Below are 9513 nucleotides of genomic sequence, written 5' to 3'. Positions count from 1 at the left end.
TAGATTTGATAAACAAACTAGACCTATAGCTTGTAAATCTGAAGACAAACTAAGACCTGTTAGTTTGAATTCGATCAACTCAAGGATCACGTCCAAAAGATGATAATTTGTGAACTATAACAATAATTCAAAGTGAACAAAAGGGTTCTTTGATTAAAATTCGTCTATTACATTTCCATGGATAAACATGGCTTTATATGAAGCCTTTATTACAAAGTTGATGGTTACAAGCCAACCAACCAATTACTCATTAAAGCTAGTAAATGAAAATTAAGGAAACTCTTGAAATAACACAAAAAAACGTCTACCACACTTAAGAATGACAAAAAAACGTCCATGTCTTCAATTGTTCTTCAATTGCTAGTAATTGGTTATGAGAAGATGTAAAGAGTGTAACTCCCAAGGATTAAAGAAAGCCATCAATGATAAGAGTGTAACTCCCAAAGTTTAAAGAGAGCCATCAATGATACCCTTCTAAATGCTTCCATAACCACCCAAGCTTTGAATCAAACAATCAATAAAGTCTTGGATTTATTAAACTTTTATTAATTTAATTAAGAAAACCCTAATCCATCAACTACGTCACCATGCACACCCCATAGGCCATTAAGACCAAACAATCTTTCTAGCCCAATATTATGCTACCCATAACCTTTTGGGCCTTCATTATCCATACACGGATCACTTATATATTGTCAAAATCATGTATATATAAATATAGTTATATAAGTAAGGTTGAAAGGACTTAGGACTGATAACTCACTTTATTTACTGTTCCTTGTTTGGTTGTGGACTTAGGGTATCCGGTTGTTTGTCCAAGTGTCGTTTAAATCTTAGTTATATATTATGTATATATGTATAGATATAAAAATTCTTACATCAGTTCAACACCTTTGGGTAGCAAAGGTGTACAAACATACTCAGTCACTCAAACAAAATTACTAGTAAACTATAATAGGTATAGTTTAGAGGATTACTATTCACTATTTCTAGTACAATGAAACATACAAGAGTCAGTTCATACATGAGTCAGTTCAAACATACTATGATGAGAAACAGAAAGAACATATATAATGAGAAACAAAGAGAACATACACTACACTATACAAAGAGAACATACAATACACTAGAACAGAGAGAACACACTATACAAATACAAGAACACTATAACATTAATGTGAGCCACTACTTCATGGCATGACAATATACTGTTGTGTCACGTTTTGTAACCAGAGTCTCCTGGAGGGAGAGCGTGAATTTGTGTATAGATTTATATGGGATTGACCATCCTACACCTTGCTGCTAGCTACAGTGGGACCTGCAGGTCTTTGGGTGACGAATGTCACACCATTTCAATGTCTTCGAACATCGTGTTTTATCAGTCAATCAAGTATGGTTACAACTATATCACATTTTACCTTAATTAAAACAATTGTTTTAAGGTAGTTAGTACAACGGTAGTTGCTATATACAAATACTACAAGTACATCTTTATTATTTTCCCATTACATTCAAATTGTGATCTTCTCACATAAACGGTAATGTACACTATATTTTTGGTAAATGATAGTCTGTCTTTGCGAAAACACTCACTTTTACAAAGGAACAAACATACAGAACAACCATGTCTTGGTAGAAGACTACATTTCAGTTAAAGTAGAAAATATAGGATTTTCTAGGAGATACAAACCTTTACAAACAAACATTTAGAAACACTTTCTTTAAACATATACAACAACTGACACTAAATACTTATGAACTCACCAGCTTAAATGTTGATCTACTCTTTCAAAATAACTTTTATTCTCAGGTCACCAGTAGACAGGTACACTGGACCAGGTTTTGAGAAGACGGAGCACATACAAGACTCGTCTTTTATTTTGATTCATATTTTGGTGTCTATCAAACTATACACAGAACACACTTGTATTAAATTATATTATTAACGCAATGGATGATGTTGTTGCTTGTTTACTATTATGCATTGATATGATACTGCACATGACGTCCTCCGCCCCCGAACGTTTCCGCTGTTCTGGTTTGGGGTGCGACAAGATGGATTTCTGATATTGAGGGATGCTTTTATACGTGTTCATGCCCAGAGCACTTGCGAGTTCAGTTTGCACTGAACCAGCTTCGCTTGGGAGCGAAGGATTGGTGGTAGTTTGTGGCAGCCAGTTTTACTCATGCAGATCATGCTACAGTGACGTGGGAGAGGTTCATATAGTTGTTCCAAGATGAGTATGTTCCCCAGGTGGAGAGCGAACAGTTGGCCCAGGAGTTTCTGTCTCTCAAGCAGAAGACAGAAACTGTGACTGAGATTTCGAGGATGTTCCATGAGAGGGCGTTGTTTTGCCCTGAGCACGTGTCTACTGAGCATGCACGTGTGAGTCGTTATCTGAGTATTTTGAGGAGGGATATACGGGAGTTCGTGGCGAACTCGTCTTACCAGACATTGGTCGAGTTGCAGACCAATTCCAGGCAGAGGGAGATCGAGCTTGAGTTGCAGGCCAAGGAGGAGGGAGAGTCCCAGGGGAGAGACCGGAGACCGGTACAAACGCAGTCGGCGACGAAGCGGGCTAAGCCCACTGATGCGAGAGCTGGGGGCCAGAAGGGCCGCACTTGTGGAAAGTGCGGTAAGAGTCATTAGGGATCATGTCGGTCAGGGATTTTCTACAAATATGGCAATGAGGGGCACATGGCGAAGGATTGCCCCAAGGGGGTTGCAGTTTGCTTTCACTGCAACTAGATCGGCCATCGGAAGGCCGAGTGCCCTTGGCTTGTTTAGGGATCAGCCTAGGGTTCCACTCCTGCTGCTTTGTGTGCTACTGATAGTCGGCCGATGAAGGCCGAGGTTGCGAGGGCTCGTGGGAGAGCTTTTCAGCTGACAGCAGAGGAGGTCCGCGCAACACCCGATGTCATGGCTGGTACGTATTTCCTTATTTATTTTATTTTGAGATTTGTTGTGCTTATTCTGTGCTATATTTAGGTACTTTTCTTGTGAGTTATGTACCTGCTTTGGTGTTATTTGACTCAGGTGCGAGTCGATCCTTCGTGTCTTTAGCTTTTAGTTGTCATATCAGTATCCGACGTGAGGCGTTGAGTCGAACTCTGAGGGTTTCTATAGCTGACGAGCATGCGGTTTTCGCTACTGATGTATTCCGAGGATGTGTGTTAGAGATTTTTGGTGTCGAGTTCCCGATAGATCTGGTGCCGATAGCGATGGGTGATGTCTGTGTTATCGTGGGCATGGATTAGTTGAGCCGTTTTGGAGGTGTGATCGACTGCGAGCATCAGTTAGTGACTATCCGAGACAATAGTGGGGGAGTGCTTACAGTGTATGGCGAGGGTACCAGATCTGGATCAGCTTTCTACTCTGCCAGGGCGAGGCAGAGTCTACATCAGGGTTGTATGGGTTTCTTGGCATACGTGATGGATACGCAGGTCGTTTCAGAGAGGCCGAGTTCTATATCCGAGGTTCCGATAGTGTGCGACTTCCCGGATGTTTTTCCCGAGGAGTTGCTAGGTGTGCCTCCCGAGAGGCAAGTGGAGTTCCGGATTGATTTGGTTCTGGGTGCGGCACCTATTGCCAAGGCGCCTTATCGCCTTGCGGCACCAGAGATGCAAGAGTTATCCTCACAGCTCCAGGAGCTGCTGGGGAAGGATTTCATCAGACCGAGTAGCTCGCCGTGGGGAGCACCTATCCTTTTTGTTAAGAAGAAGGATGGTTTACACCGGATGTGCATCGATTACCGGGAGTTGAACAAGCTGACGGTCAAGAACTGTTATCCGCTACCGAGGATCGAAGATTTATTCGATCAGTTGCAGGGAGCATCTTCGTTTTACAAGATTGATTTGAGATCTGGATATCATTAGTTGAGAGTTTGCGAGGAAGATATTCAGAAGACGGCCTTCAGAACTCGTTATGGGCATTACGAGTTTGTGGTGATGCCTTTCGGGCTCACCAGCGCACCAGCAACGTTCATGGATCTCATGAACCGGGTGTGCACTCCCATGTTGGATCGATCGATGATCGTGTTCATCGACGATATCCTGGTGTACTCGAGGTCCAGAGAGCTGCACGAAGAGCACCTGCGATAGATTCTTGGAGTATTGAGGGCTGAGAAGATTTATGCCAAATTCTCCAAGTGTGATCTCTGGTTACGAGAGGTCCAGTTCTTGGGGCATCTCGTTAATCAAATTAGGATATTGGTCGACCCGGCCAAGATTGAGGCGGTTATGAGATGGGAGGTACCGAGATCCTCGTTTGAGATCAGGAGTTTTCTGGTTCTGGCTGGCTACAATCGGAGATTTATCAGAGATTTCTCCAAGATTGTTGTTCCTCTTACCAGATTAACCCGGAAGGGTGTTGCTTTTGCGTGGTGGCCCGAGCAGCAGGCCTCATTTGAAACTCTTCGCTAGAGATTGTGCGAAGCCTCGGTGTTAGCCCTTCCCGAGGGAGTGGAGAACTTTGTAGTTTTCTGTGATGCATCTATATCATGATTGGGTACGGTGTTGATGCAGAGAGGGCATGTGATAGCTTATGCATCGAGGCAGTTAAAGCCTCATGAGACGAGGTATCCCACCCACGATCTGGAGCTGGGGGCGGTAGTGTTCGCCCTCAATATCTGGCGCCATTATGTGTATGGAGTCCGGTGCACCATATACACAGACCACAAGAGTCTGAAGTGCCTTATGGATCAGCCCAACCTGAATATGAGACAGAGGAGGTGGTTGGATGTAGTGAAAGACTACGACTGCGAGATCTTATATCAGCCCGACAAGGCTAATGTGGTAGCCGATGCCTTGAGCCGCAGAGTAGAGAGTGCTACGATCTGAGACGTGTGTATGAGGATGACGGTGATAACTCCTGTCCTAGATACCATCCGAGAGGCTCAGGTGGAGACTGTGAGGCCCGAGAACCTTAAGAGGGAGCGAGTTATCGGACATGTTTTCAAGTTTGAGACAGATAGTTAGGGGCTTATGACTTTCCGTGGGCAGATTTGGGTGCCCTATATAGGTGGAGCTCGACGTATACTGATGGATGAGGTACATAGGTCGAAATTCTCGATCCATACAGGAGCCACTTAGAAATATTTGGATCTGAAGAGAGATTACTCGTGGCCCTGTATGAAGAGGGATGTGGCATGGGTAGTTGAGAGGTGCTTGACCTGTCGCTGGGTTAAGGCAGAGCGCCAGCCTCCACATGACCCGTTATAGCCTCTAGAGATTCCCCAGTGGAAGTGGGAGCAGATTTCCATGGATTTTATCACCAAATTACTGAGAACCGCGCGAGGTGTCGACCCGATATGGGTGATTGTGGACCGACTGACGAAGATCGCTCACTTCCTTGCTATAAGTGAGAGCTCTTCTGCAGAGAGATTGGCCGAGATCTATGTGAGAGAGGTGATGGCACGACATGGGGTGCCGACTTCGATAGTGTCAGATGGGGATGTGCGTTTTACTTCCAGGTTCTGGAAGAGGTTTAATTAGGCTCAGGAAGAAGCCTTGAAGCCAAAAAACGTGACAGGTGAAGCGTTGAGAGGCATCGACAAAAATCTTGAAGTCAGGGATGACGGCCTTCGTTGTTTCATGAACCGGATCTGGACACCAAAATTTGGTGGATTCAGGGACGTTGTCATGAACGAAGCTCATAAAACTCGCTACTCCGTGCATCCCGGCTCAGACAAGATGTACTTAGACCTCAGGAAGCTCTATTGGTGGCCGAACATGAAAGCCGAAATAGCTACCTTTGTGGGCAAGTGCCTAACTTGCGCCAAGGTTAAGGTAGAGTATCAAAAGCCCTTGGGACTACTTCAACAACCAGAGATACCCGAGTGGAAGTGGGAGCGGATTACGATGGATTTCATTACCAAGTTACCTAAGACCATGGGTGGACTTGACACCATTTGGGTAATCGTCAACAGATTAACCAAATCCGCACACTTCCTACCAATAAAAGAGACAGACAAAATGGAGAAACTGACAAGGATCTACATTAAAGAAATAGTGCGCCTTCACGGAGTACCGATATCCATTATCTCCGATAGAGATAGTCGGTTCATGTCACGATTCTGGCAGTCACTGCAGAAGTCTATGGGAACTAGGCTGGACATGAGTACATCCTACCACCCACAGACTAACGCGTAGAGTGAAAGAACCATTCAGACGTTAGAGTACATGCTAAGAGCTTGTGTGATAGACTTTGGTAAGGCATGGGACGTCCATTTACCTCTTATCGAATTCTCATACAATAATAGTTATCACACTAGCATCAAAGTTGCGCCGTTCGAAGCCCTTTATGGCCGTAAGTGCAGATCACCCATGTGCTGGGCTGAGGTGGGCGATACGCAACTAGCAAGAGGGAAAGTCCCTAACAGCGCACTCACTGGCCCGAAGATCATAAGGGAAAAAACCGAAAAGATCATCCAAATTCGAGAACGAATGAAGGCTTCGCAAGACCGACAAAAGAGCTACGCGGATAAGAGATGAAAACCTTTGGACTTCCAAGTTGGGGATCGAGTACTACTAAAAGTATCACCTTGGAAGGGATTAATACGTTTCGGAAAACGTGGGAAACTAAATCTAAGGTATATCGGACCATTCGAAATCCTCGCCAGGATTGGTCCGGTGGCATACAAGCTACGATTACCACGAGAACTCAACCACGTTCATCCTACCTTTCATGTGTCAAACCTGAAGAAATGTTTGTCTGATGAGACCCTTGTCATTCCTTTGGAAGAAAATGAGATCAATTAGAACCTCCACTTCGTAGAGGAACCTATTGAAATCATGCACCAGGAGGTCAAATCGACGAAACAAAGCCGCATTCCCATCGTAAAGGTCCGGTGGAACGCCAAGCGAGGACCCGAATTTACTTGGGAACGTGAGGACCAAATGAAACAAAAGTACCCACATCTATTCCCCAACCCTTGAAGTCCCACTCAAAATGCAAATTTCGGGACGAAATTCCTTCTAACGGGGGGATAATGTGACAACCGTCAAATTCAAGTCAAAGTCAAAGTTAACAAGTCAAAGTCCACAAGTCAAAACCGGTCAAACTTAATTAGTACTTGTATGCTAAAAGTTATTCTATGTATAAAAATGTGCATTTGTATGTCAAGAACTCAAGTGCCTCGAAGAATCTATGTGTTTACAATGTAAAAACCCTAAAAAGGGAGTTAAACGCATCAAAACACGACTAAGGACCCTTTCGGGGACTTAAAACAATCCTAACCGAAGCATAACGGGGTTCACGAACCTTTCATTACGAGATTATACGATAATAATGGCTAAGGTTAAATCTCTCCCAAATCTCTCCAAGTATGTGAAATCTCTCCCAAAATCTCTCTCAAACTTTTTATAGTCATCCGGGTCATCCCGATCCTTAACTTGGCCAAAAACCGCTCAAAACGGGAAGTTACATTGAAAAACAGCTAAATAGGACCGAAACCCTCTTAGGAACCGAACCTCTTAGGAACCGAACCTCTTAGGAGCCGAACCCTCCTATTAGAGCCGAACTTATCAGAACTGAACCCACCTTCTCGGACCGAAGCTCAGTAGACCGAACATGCATGCAGGACCGAAACTCCCTACAACCGAAATAGGCCGAACCCTCAGTCCATTTCGGTTCCATAGCCATTTCGGTTCCTTCCCTGCCACCTTTGGTCCCTTCTTCCCCCTTCGGCTCCTCCTCCCCTTCTCTCGGTTCTCACACTCCTAAGAGCCGAACCTCGCAGGTTCGGTCCTTAATGCCGGTTTTCGACTACTTTCGCTTCCTAAACCCGTTTTGACAGGATTTTTCACCAAATTCATATTTTTACCATTTTTAACCCCCCAAACTCATATTTTATATAATTTTCAAGGATTATTAATTAAAAATCATTATTTTATAATAAGAGGATTATTCTACCCTACAAGTGGGTCAAGTGTGCCCACTTGCCTCCATGTGTCATCCTCTCATTAGCCAACATTATCCACATCACACAAACCAATGCAAACATCAATTCAAACTTACAAGTTTCTCCAGCAACCTTCAATATATATAGAAATCCTTGGAGGATTTCTTGGCTTACTTGATAATTTCAAACACTTACACTTCTCAAAACACCAAAAGAGCCTCATTTTCTCTCTACTTCCCACCACTTTGTGAAAGTGTTCTTGAGCTACTACTGCACTTTTTTTGTAAGTATCCCATCTAAACTCAAGTGTTATTCCATAATTTCATAACACTCTTGGATCATCGACTCATATCTTAACACCAAAAATCGTTCTTAGGATCATCCAAGCTTCCACGTGTTCATCAAGTGTTCCTGACTTGATACTCCTCGACTTCAACCTTCCACTCTTTTAGAAATCACTCAAGATGAGCTCATACCCCTACATTTTCGCGTTTTCTTTAGTTTTCAGGGGGGAATACAAGTTAAAACACCAAAACATATTTGAAACTTAACTTCCCAGCTTACAACAGAAAAGTTGTGACCTGTTCACGAACTGTTTTACCCAACATAAGCTTAATAAGTTTCAAAACTGTTTAATATGCATGTAGTTCAGGTTTATACCTTTAAAATGACTACTTGCAAATCTCCATACGAGTTTTCTACAATTTATGGTGATTTTTACAAAACTGCCTATCACTGCAGCATCAAAGTCGGACCAGGTTGTGAAGATGAACATCTTCACCCTGGTTTGAGGCCACCAAAAATTATAGGAAAATTTATGGATACAGTAGACTCTTTTTCCAATACTCAGAGTTTACGGATTCAGTTTTCGACTTACGATGATTTTTCTATAAATATTCTAAAACAGTGACAGTTAAGGGTAAAATTGTCAAATACATGTTTAAGAGTTATTCACACCTTGTAACATGCTGAGCAAGGTATGTATGATTTACACTTAGTATTTTAAATGTCATTTTATGGAAATAAAAAGACATGCATAACAAGGTTTCATTCAAACACACTACACTTTTGATAAACTGTAATAGGTATAGTTTGAGCACTTCGTTTGACAAAGAAAACAGTAACTCAATCGACTTACAAAACAAGTATTTCATTACATACTACGTGAACTTGTTAATAAATAAATTTGTGAGACATTCTCCTTCGGGGTACTCTTAAGTACCACAGTAAAGTCCTATAGTTATAATCAGAATCTCCTGGAGGGAGATCGTGATAGTTGTGTATAGATCTTTATTGGGTCTGACAAACTCGCACCTAAGTTGCTTGCAACAGCTAGACTGCCAGGTCTGGGGTGACAAGTATCATAACATTCCGACGCCTGAAGAACGTCGAGTACGAGGTCTTCGAGTTTAGTATGGTTATAACATATCACATGAGAAATTAAGAAAACACACAGTTCACAGGGATTTAAGGAGTTTTATTTAAATATAAAACCACACACACACAAGTATGACGATTTACTTACATACACTAAGTCTTGGTTCAGTTAAGACTATAACAACCCTTAAGAAAATATTGGATTTTCTGGAAACAAACTTGTAACAAACAAAAA

Source organism: Lactuca virosa, chromosome 9 (assembly GCF_052849685.1).
Source record: "Lactuca virosa cultivar CGN04683 chromosome 9, Lactuca_virosa_CGN04683_v6, whole genome shotgun sequence".
Lineage (NCBI taxonomy): Eukaryota > Viridiplantae > Streptophyta > Magnoliopsida > Asterales > Asteraceae > Lactuca > Lactuca virosa.
This window is presented reverse-complemented; position numbering follows the sequence as displayed.